This window comes from Alexandromys fortis, unplaced genomic scaffold (genome assembly GCF_014885135.2).
Source record: "Alexandromys fortis isolate MF-2015 unplaced genomic scaffold, M_Fortis_MF-2015_v1.1 scaffold_39, whole genome shotgun sequence".
NCBI classification, from domain to species: domain Eukaryota; kingdom Metazoa; phylum Chordata; class Mammalia; order Rodentia; family Cricetidae; genus Alexandromys; species Alexandromys fortis.
Window position 1 is genome coordinate 9,466,222 of NW_026067918.1, and position 11,485 is coordinate 9,477,706.

An 11,485-nucleotide genomic window follows, 5' to 3' on the forward strand; every position below is an offset into this window, starting at 1 on the left:
TTCACGGTCACCTTTTCAAGTCTTAAGGGTCTGGAAAACTTTTGGGCAGCCAGCCAGATGGCTGTTCTGTGTCTGGTGTGCATGCATGTAGGCTCGTGTGTGTGTGTGTGTGTGTGTGTGTGTGTGTGTGTGTGTGTATAAAGTGTCTTCCTCTATTGCTATCCATTGTATTTTTTGAGGCAGGTTCTCTCACCAAACCCAAGGATTCTCCTTCCCGGTACTGGGACCAAAGAGAGGCCACATGCTCTCAGGTTTCAAAAGGAGAATGGAGGGTGGAGCTATGATTTATACCACGAGAGGCTGGAAGTTAGGTCATTATGTCACCTGGTGCTGATGGGAACCTGTCTAGGAGGAAGGGACTGGGAGCAGGGTCAGTCCCCGAGGAGCTGGGTAAGACGCCTGCACTGCAGCTCAGCAGAGGTGGACAGCACTTCAAAGCCAGGCTTGCTTCTGGGGTTGGTGTGTCTGCCGAGGGGGCCCAAAAGCTCAGCTGCGATCTGTCTGAGGTCTGACCTCTGACCTCCGTGTTAGATCCCCTAAAGCCATTCACTCAGTCCTGAGTTAACTATTTCATTTTTTAAAAAAATATTTATTTATGTATTTATTTATTATGTATATAATATTCTGTTTGTGTGTATGCTTGCAGGCCAGAAGAGGGCACCAGACCCCATTACAGATGGTTGTGAGCCACCATGTGGTTGCTGGGAATTGAACTCAGCACCTTTGGAAGAGCAGGCAATGCTCTTAACCTCTGAGCCATCTCTCCAGCCCCAGTTAACTATTTCTTGTCTGGCCTCACCTAGCTGAGCAGATATGGTGGTGACTTCTCATTCTCGGCTTTCTGGATTCAGAATCACCCAGGAGACTCACCTCTGTTTGTATTTTTGAGGGAGTTTGCAGAAGGGATGGAGTGAAGAGGGGAGACCCACCCTCAAGTGGGCGAGACCATCCTGCAGTCTGGGCTCCAGGCTGAGTAAAGGGGTGGGGGAGGAGTCAGATGAGTGGCCCCTGCTTTCTCTGCTGCTTGACTTGTGGAGAGGTGAGCAGGTTCCTGGCCACACAGTTGGAAGTCTCTCCAACGCCATGTTCTCCCCACTGTGGTAGACTGCATCCCTGCATCCCTGCATCATGACCCAAAATAGACATTCCGTCTCTAGATACGTCTTCTCAGGCATTGTTCATGGCAATGACAAGATACCCAATACAGCGGGTCTTAGGAGCATTCTTGTTTCTTCATTAGAGTTTTGAGATTAGTACTATGATAGATATGTGCACAGTGCGCGTGTGTATACATAATGTGTGTGCACGCAAGGTAATAGCTTTCTGTGCCTTGATAATAGGTTTCTCTGCAGGCGCAGTAAGCCCAATCAAGCGAAACTGAAAAAGTAAAAGAACAGGTTTATTTGAGCAAAGCAACTCCAGGTGAGTTCTCCAGCCCCAAGGGTCGAGGCAGGAGAAGTCACACACCCAAACTAAAGCAGGGAAATTGTATAGCCCGTAGGCAAGGTGAGATGACGTGCCCACCACAAGCTGGGTTTGTGCCCAAGTAGGGTCAAAAACTGAGCACTTCAGGAGAGGAATTGGGACGCTGGCAAGTTCAGGGGAAGAGCTGCAGTGGTCGCCAAGAATGGGGAACTGGGCTTTTTGGTGCCTTTCTGAGAGGGTGGGGCTTGGAGAGAGAGGAATGGGGCTTTCCGGATCAAGCAGGAATGAGCTGAAGTCTCCAGCCAAACACATGGTATGCATGCGTGCATACCATAGTGCGTGTGTGGAGGTCAGAGAACAGTTTGAGTCAGTGCTTTTCTGTTTGTTTGTTTGTTTGAAGACAGGGTTTCTTTGTGTAACAGCCCTGGCTGTCCTGGAGCTTGCTCTGTAGACCAGGTTGGCCTCAAACTCGCAGAGATCTGCCTGCCTCTGCCTCCCAATGCTGGGATTAAAGGTGTGCGCCACCACTACCTGGCCAGTTCTCTTTTTATTTTTTTTATGGTTTATTTAATGTGCATTGGTGTGAAGGTGCAACTGGATCTTCAGACAGTTGTGAGCTGCCAAGCGGGTGCTGGGAATTGAACCCAGGTCCTTTGGAAGAGCAGTCAGTGCTCTTAACCACTGAGCCATCTCTCCAGCCCCCAGTTCTCTTCTTCTACTGTGTGGAACCCAGAAACTGAACTAGGTTGTCAGGCTGGGTGGCAAATGCATCTTTACCCACCAAGCTGTCTCCTGGGTCCCTGCGACTTTCTTTTCAAAGAATTGTTTTATTTTATGGGTGTGTATGTGGTGTCCTCAGAGCCCAGAGGAGACATTGGATCCCGGGAGCTGGCATTACAGGCCATTGCGAGTTGCTGGGCTCTGCACTTGGCTCCCGTGGGAAGGGCGGTATGTGCTTGTAAGCGCCGAGCTATTTCTCCAGCCCCAGAACTTCATGTCTTAGGCTGTGTGTCAGTTATTTCATCATGGCGGTGACCCAGGTAACTCGTACACTCATTCATGGAAGTATGTCTAGTGCATGTCTTCACAGGATGCAGAGGAATATTCTAGGCCCCCCGGGGAGATCTGGAAGTAAATCCTGGATCAAAAGGAATTAATTTTAGAAGCTGATTTTGGCAAGTTTGTCAAACATATCAAAGGCTTACAGCCATTAAATAGAGTTACTATGGAATTAAACCAAAATGATAGAAATGTACTCCAAGCAAAGTGTATGAAGACAGTGCACCAAAGATCCAAGGAAGTTTGGGCCATGAAAAGGGTATTTGCAAATGTGCAAATCCCTGGGGCAGAGGTCATGTGTGCCTCTACTCCCAGCCTAGCACCTATCAATCAACTCTGAGCGATGATTCCACTTTAGGTGTCCAAACTGACAAAAGCAGAAGCACACTCCATTACTCTAGACTTTCTTGCCAAGCCTTTCTCTTGGACCTGGATTGTACCACTCGACATGGTTCTGGTTCAGCCCTTAATTTTGAGGTGCCCATACCTGCTGCAATTGTCTGCAAATATCCCCTGCTGCTCCCGTGGGAGGGGAGCTCCCGACTGGTGACCTGGGTTGTCTTCATCCACCCCCACACCTCTGGAGGCATGCAGCTTGCCCAAAACACAGCATGCACGAACATGCTCCTTGCTGCCGTCCAGCTGGGCAAACAGTGAAACCTCAGAGCCAGCGTCAGGGGTGTGCTGTTGTGTGGAGACCTGAGGAAGCTCACAAGAACGCAGAGACTGGATGAAAGGCCTGGACTTTGTGCCCGGCTCCCAGCTCTGAGCACAACACCCGAGTTCATGCCCAGCCAGAATGGGGCAGCCCAGACAATGCCACAGCAACTGAGTTCACATTATTTATTTTGTTGGTTGGTTGGGCACTCTTTCCACTTTGAACAGAGTAGCTATGTAGGTCTGGCTGGCCCAGAACTCCCTAAGTAGAGCAGGCTGCCATCAAACTTGCAGCGATCCCCCTGCCTTCGCTTCCTGAGTGCCGGAATTGTGAATCAGGAATCTGTGACTGCAGAATCAGAAATGTAGAGGACAGATGCTGCCCACGATGGGGACATTGATCTTTCCAGAACGTGCGCCCCCATCCTCCGTGTGCGTGTGTGCATGCCGTCGTGCGTGTGTGGAGGTCGGAACGTAACTTCCGGTAGTCCTTCCTCTCCTTCTACAATGTACTTCGCTGAGATTAAACTCAGGTCTTCGGGTTTGGTGCCTTTGCCCACTATCTCCCAGCCCTAGGGTATAGAAATAAGTAGATCTTTTTCTCCCCGTTCACCAATAAACCTCTTGCACTAGCTCCGCTGTTCCTGGTGTGTTTCCTTACTGGCATACCTTGGCAGGGCCAAAGGGTGCCCACTTTGCATTTTACTCACTAGGCTCCCCTGGTGTTTGTCTGCCGCACTGGGATTCTTCTGGCAACGGATCAGCTCTCCTTGCCTATTTCTGCTCTTCCACCCTACACCGCGTAAAAGTCCCATCCTTGTGTTTATCACAGTGTGGGAGTCAGAGCCAGAGAGGTCCGCCACTTCCTGCCCAGCACACGCCTGTTCTCGCTCTCAGAGTCTGCAGCTCTAGCCCTCAGTAGGATATGGACAGATCGCTTGTCTGTGACTGAACCCAATTCCAAATTCTAGAGTCTGCTTCTTCCTGTATTACTTACCGCACGGACACATGTGCTTGCCTGGCTCCAGCGGCCTCCTGCACCCACATGGGCTCTGTTCCTGTTCTCCCCTCCCCCACCAGCCTGGGAGATGCTAGCCAGCTGTGCTTTCTCCGTGGCTCGGGCTCTTGCAGCCTGCAGACCCACTCTGTGACCCTTGGACTCAGGTTTTATGTTTTCAGCTTGGCCTCAATACAAATCAATGGCTAAAGCTGGCGAACTTGTGATTTCCAAACGTCCACAGATCGTTTACAGCTGCTATTGCCGCAGACAAAGGGTCCCCAAGGGTCTTCTACCTAAACTGACTCGCCCACATTCCCAAAGTCTCTTACCTCTAAGACTCCTAGACCTTCCTGCATGCTTCTCTAACTCTTATTTCAGAGGTTCTAAGTTGCTCTTTGGATGTGGTTTAAAATCTATATAATTTGTAACAAAAATCTGTTTCCTGCGAAAAGTTTTGTTTGTCTCATGGTTAGAAAAGTCTTGTCTACTTTGTATGTGTGGATCTGAGCCTGTATGTTGTCTGTGGACATGGGAGCCACACAATTACCTCAGGCTCTACCATTCACAACCCCAGAGAACCCAGACAACAATGAGGGCCCTAAGAGAGACACGCATGGGTCTAACCTATATGGGAGGTAGAAAAAGACAAGATCTCCTGAGTAAATTGGGATCATGGGGACCATGGGAGAGGGTCGAAGTGGATGGGGTGAGGGAGGGAGGGTATTATTCTTTTAAAGCGGGTGTGTGTGAGTAGAGACAAACACAGGACAGACAAAACACCCACGAAAGGAGGAGACACAGACACGCAGCTCCCACATGGGTGCGCTTTAATGGGGGAGGGGTAGCACAATAAGAGACAGGTGTGCAAGACACAAGAGGGTGAGGGGAAAGAGAGCGAAAGGTCGTGGGAGCTCGCCCAAGGGTGTCTGGGAGAAATGTCCTGCACCTGTGCGCGCCTGCGTCTGTAATCCAGGAGGATGGAGAAAATATATAGCTCAATAAAAACAACAGAAAAGCCAATTGGTGGTGGCTCATACCTTTAATCTCAGCACTCAGGAGGCAAAGGCAGGCAGATCTCTGTGAATTCGAAGTCAGCCTTGACTAAAAAAAATTAAAAAAATGAAATATATTGATAGAAATTTCTATATGAATACATGGTATTTTACTCTTTCTAGCAGACTCCCTCTGGTGTTGAAGATGGAACATAAAACCCTTCCCATACCCTCAATAAAAATAGTTATCAAATTAAAAAAAAAAGAATTACTTCAGGCTCAGTTGGGTGTGTCAATGTATGTGGCCACTGCACGCTTGTTTCTGACTGGTCTTGAATGCCCGAGTTTATGTGTTCCATGAGTCTTGGCAACAACTCAGCTGTTACTATTACAATGAGTTGCCTGGGCTCAGATTTGCCTCTGGGATAACCAGCCACTAAATCTGATGTAATGACAGAGATTCATATGTCAACTGGGTATAAATAATATTATTAAAGTTATTTTATGCTATTCTACCTTACTAAATAAAAACAGCTAAGAAATTGGGTATGGTGAAAAATTTATAACAAAAAATTAACTTAAAAACTTATAACTCCAAATTGAAACTGTTCTGGAAAGCTTAATCAGGTTTGCCACTGCCCTGATTAAGTACAGCCACGTGGGTAGCCTCTTTTTTTTGTTTTTGTTTTAAAATATTTATTTATTATGTATACAATATTCTTTCTGTGTGTATGCCTGCAGGCCAGAAGAGGGCACCAGACCGCATTACAGATGGTTGTGAGCCACCATGTGGTTGCTGGGAATTGAACTCGGGATCTTTGGGAGAGCAGGCAATGCTCTTAACCTCTGAGCCATCTCTCCAGCCCCGGCAGCCTCTGTTTTGACTGGGGTTGGAGAAGAGAGAGGTCATATGACTTCACTGACATTTTGATTAGGGGTGACCACGTGGAATGGGGAGTGATCACGTGGAATGGGGGTGACCACGTGGAATGGGGGTGACCACGTGGAATGGGGGTGACCACGTGGAATGGGGGTGACCACATGGAATGGACCCACCAACAAGACAACAGGTTTCCAAGATATGGTGGATTAGGGTGGGTTTTTATATGGTAATTCCTGTCCTGTCCTGAAAACAAGGCTTTTGAAAGAGGATCTAAAACAATGCTGATTTACCAAGATGTTAGAGCTGTCCCTTCATGCATTCATATACAGGGACATACCTTGCCGGCAGCCAGATTTTGTAACAAAGAGTAATCCCCTTGGTATTGATTTTAGAAAGACTGAATTGTTCACACTGCTGAAACTTCACTTTGCCTTCTAGAACAGCAGAGACCAAGGTATTCCTATCTTGTGACCTAAGCAGTCTGGCAAAGGGTTTCTCTTTACCCAAGGTCTATCCAGGCTAACAGAGATTGACTTAGGAATGTATGTGTAACCTCCTTGCTTTTACTAACACTGGCAAGCTATAGCTAATTTGGTAAACTAAGCCATACAGAAAATTGTTGTGTTCTATAATGGTGTACTTTAGAGGGACGGAGAAAGATCTTATTCTTTTTGGTCACTGTGTTATGAGTTAAAAGTATTATCTTAATGTTAAAATAGAGCTTCAATTAAAAAATTTTATTTCTAGCCGGGCGGTGGTGGCGCACACCTTTAATCCCAGCACTTGGGAGGCAGAGGCAGGCGGATCTCTGTGAGTTCGAGACCAGCCTGGTCTACAAGAGCTAGTTCCAGGACAGGCTCCAAAACCAGAGAAACCCTGTCTCGAAAAACCAAAAAAAAAAAAAAAAAAAAAAAAAATTATTTCTTAAGGCTAACCTTAACAGGTCAAAGCTATAAACCCCTAATCTTTTAAGACACACAAACTAACCACCAGTTACCTCATAAGGGACCAACTTCTTTTATATGTTCAGATTTCGCTTATAATCTGTTCTGCAAGTTAAATCTAAAGCAAGTAACTAACTATTTAGCTATACCCAACAGATAACGATCCTCTGACCCTCAAACGCCATTTAAAAGCTTTTCATGACAGAGACATGCCATTCTTTCCGGCGGTCTTCACTCTTCTTCCCACGACCAGCCCCGCTCATTGGATCGGTGATGATAATCTATTTTTTTTTTCTCCTGGCAACTTTTCTTCTCAGATCCCTCCAGAAACAGATTCCTGAGGGCTTCAGGATGGCAGCTAACTGAATGCTGCTTCACCCATACCTCCCGCTGAGTGTGAGCCCCCTGACTCCCTAGTCCCCCTCCTCACATCATCCCACGACAACAGGAAGTAGCCAGACTTTTACCAGCACTCACGTGTCCAAGATGGTTGGGATGTTTGGCTAGCCGGCCCTCTCTGAACCCCACCCCAGGAGTAGCTCCTCTCCCAAAGCTCCTAGCTGTTCTAGACCACGCCTATAGGGCATTTAAACCCCCTCCTGGAGAGCAGCCTTGAGATTTTTCCTATTCCCTCCCCGTGCCTCTTCTCTGGGGCTAGAAAGGTCACCTGGGACTGTTTTGCCCAATAAACCTGGTCTTTTACTTTTAATTCGGCTTGATTTTTGCCTTACTGCATCAATAGAAAAACCAACTATCGCCTTTTATAGAACACCTATTAGTAACAAGTGCTCTTAATTGCTGAGCCAATTATTCAGTCCCAAGAGTGACACACTCTCACGTCTTAATTGTTTGGCTGGAAGCACCACCTCAGTTCCCTGGCACCCCTTTATACAAAGAGTCTGGAATATTTAGATGGAGGCTTCACCCCAGCTCCCTGGCATCCATTTTTGGAAGGCTGGGTGGAAAACTCCATTCCACGCTCCCTCCCCTGGGAGTTGCCTCAGTCCAGACTCCACCTCTGAGAAAGTCCATCAAACGGTGTCAAGACCACTCCCCGGGCTATTTAAACTGCCCCCCAGAGAATGAGCATATGGTCTCCCCTTTTCCCTCTCCTGTGGTCATTTCGGTTTTCCTCCTTCCACTCTGTGTTCTCCCGGGAGTACTGGGGAGCGCAGGCACCCATTAAACCTGGGTCTGATTGGAATTATTTGCATCGGAGGAGAGGTATGTTGGCCAGAAAATACTTAACATTAATGTGCATTACCTTACGTGTCTCTTACCTGTGAGAAAGCACTCACACATTCCATGTATAAAAAAGGTGGAAGAGACAAACATCTTAGTTTAAAAGGGAAAGAAAAGCAACTGAGACCAAACACAGGACTATGGTGGTATTTTCAAGGCATTTCCCCTAAAGCATGTGCTCCTCTGCCTCTCTTGTTTTTGCCAGGCATGTGCTAGAGCACGTGCCGAAACCTGAGAACCAGGAAACAGCCTCGAGATAGTTCAACCCCCACAGATGGCTTCCACACTGAAACAGTGTGAGGCGCAGCCTGAACCATGCACAGTAGTTCAGAGGCAGCAGGAGCTCGGCCTGGTCCCCATACCTGTGCCAGGCAGAGGGCTCAGCCAGCAGGGCCTCCTCAGAGAGTAGGGGGAGGCATAAACATGACCGCTTCTAGGTATGGCTGAGGGGAAGGTGTGTGTTGTCGATATGAACAAGAGAACAGCTAGATGTATCTAAAAGAATCCAGAGCAGGGAGAGAAGGAAGTAGATTGAACTGGACTTGGCCATGAGAGGAGAGAGAGAGGGTGTGAGGATTAGGTGGCAGGGTGATAGAGTGGTGGGGATGGGCCTTGGAGGGTTGGGGTCAGGGTGTGCTGCAAAGAGGTCACACTATGAAACAGATCTCACGTAAGAAGTTTGAGAGAGGGGGCATGAAAGAGACAGAGACAGACCTACAGACAGACAGACAGACAGACAGACAGACAGACAGACAGAGATCAGAAGACAGAGAAAAAACAAGAGAGGTAAGTAGAGAGCCTTCTGTGACAGCAGGATTTTTAAAGGGTTGGCGACTTGCGATAATGTAGCTAGCAGCTGCTGGCTCGTGAGCTACTGAAGGCAGATTGCGGGGAGCCTGATTTCTACCTCTCCTCCCTTTTGCTTATTATAAAAGATGAGGAACAGGAAGGGGTGATGTTGAGGCAGGAATGGGGGTGCCATGCCCTTTGGACGGCTTCTTGTTGTCTTGGAAGGGGCATTGACATCTCTGGGGACCCAAGAAAGCTGGGAGGTTGGCCAAGTCCTGGAAGAGGAAGATGCTTCACTTGCTAACCAGGTTCCACAGGACCGTCCGGGGCTAGGGAAGTACAGGCAGTAATGTGGGGCTGGGACCACCAAGGGTGAGCAGCTTCGAAGCTGTCTGGGATGCAGGTTTTGAAAAAAACACCTGGACCTGCCAGAATGCTGGAACAGATATATATTAGGGGCAGAAGGAGATTAGGAAATTTCAAGTTCCATTTGAAACTTTTAGGCCCATGGTCCTGGTAATTGAGGGAGGGGAGTCCCAAGAACAGGGAAAAGAGGAGAGTTCCCATCCTTAGGGCTAGGCAGGTGGGAAAACAGCTGTTGATTGACTTATCTGGAGCCCATGAGAGGTAGATTCAAGCCGATTTTCCTGATGCTGACGAGATATTTTTCAGTTTACAAAAAGAGCTAAGTTTTAGATACGTTATCATCACCACTGTTTGTAATCTGTGCTGAAATCCACGTTGTAGAAAGGGCAGTAGACTCACACCTCCGTGTCAGAGAAGCAGCTTGGGGAATGATTTGAGGTTAAAAGAGTGAACACTCCTTAATATTAGCGAGCTCGGGGAGGACAGAGACCTCCAGTGAAGCAGAGGGGCAGAATCTTGATTTTCAGTATGAACACAGACCATGAAACCTGGGCCTCCTCCCACTGCAGAGGGTGTATATAGTAGACCGGGTGTATATAGGTTAGACAGACGTTTTAGCATGGTGAGAAGCGCTGTTAAGTCTCTACTTAGAAGACAACTAAAGGGAATTCAAGATCTGAGCTCGCGACTATGACTGTATCGGTGCTTTACCAGAGCTAGGTTAACAGCTTATCAGAACTCCGTAGATTAAGGTTAGAACCCTGAACTCTCTAAATCCCCAAAACAACAGTAGTACAGGGAGGGAAAGAAATCAGAATTGTCTTTTATTCTTTTATATACCCTAAATCACTTTCTTGTCACAACCTAAGCTTCCACACCCTCAGATCTTTACAACTTGCCTTACACACCTTGAAACACCTTATCAGACACACACACCTTGAGTTACAGCTTATATTTACACATCTTGAAACACCTTATCATCAGACACACACAATTGAAGCTTTCGTTTTCTCAATCCTCATGTAAACATTCGCCCTTTTTCTATCCAACCATTCGCCGCGGGACACAAGCTTACTGTAAACAGTCACCGAAAGTGTCTTCCTTTCAATAAAGGAATAATAAAAAGTTACACTGAAGTCTGTTTTGGGACTTTTCCTCTTCAGAGTCTGGTAGCGAGGTAAACTGTGTCTAGATCTAGTAATAACTCCAGCAAAGGGAGGCCTGAATTTTACTTGTCAAGAGAACTAAGAAGGAGGCTGAAGTCTTGGCTGCAGCTTTTAAACTGACAAAGCTATCAGCAACCCAGTCATCGATGCCATCGGGCTTCTGAGAAGGATCCATTTCACAGGAGTAAGAGGGAGTACAGACTGAAATTACCCGGTGCGAGTGAGAAGAAGGCACGAAACATGCAACAACCCCGCTTAGGGGTTTATTACACGAGACGAGAACAGGCCTGGTGATCAATGTGCAGAAAGAGAGGCCTGAAGACGGCGCATCCAGCGTTTAAAGGCTGCCAGCGCATGCGCACAGGGGGGATGAAGTGGCTACGTCATATGCAGATGACGGACTCACGCATGCACAAGAGCACTTATGCAGCTGCATCACCTGTAGGCGATGCAACCATGCTGCACGTGGGTCACGCTGGGCCCTTTAAGGTTCCCAGGGCGGCTAAGTATTTTTGCCTGAGGGCTTGTCCGCACATGCGTGGCCCTGGAACCTGGAAGTGCCAGCCATGCTGGTGGGCTAAAATCATAACTTTCCATGCTTTTGTTTCTTATAACAATTTGGGGGAATTTAGGGTCTTTAATGGGTGGGAATGGGGCATCATCAGATCTGCTTCCTGCAGATTTTGTGGGTGTTGTTAGGTCTTTGGAGACTGCTTTTTGCTGATTTTTGTGGGCGTTGAAGAGTTGAGGTGCTTGACCATGTCCTGGGGTGTCTGATTAGTTTTGTGTTTTTTCGGGCTCTGTGGAACTGGCTGGTTGGCAGCTTGGACCTCACAAGATGCTGGAAAGGAAGAAAATTATGTCTGGAAAAACTTTAGATCCTGGTGAGTGAGAGAGAAGAGTCCCTAGATGGAAGATGAAGGGTTTTTTTGAGGGGTGTAGGGAATTTCCCAGGGGTTCCC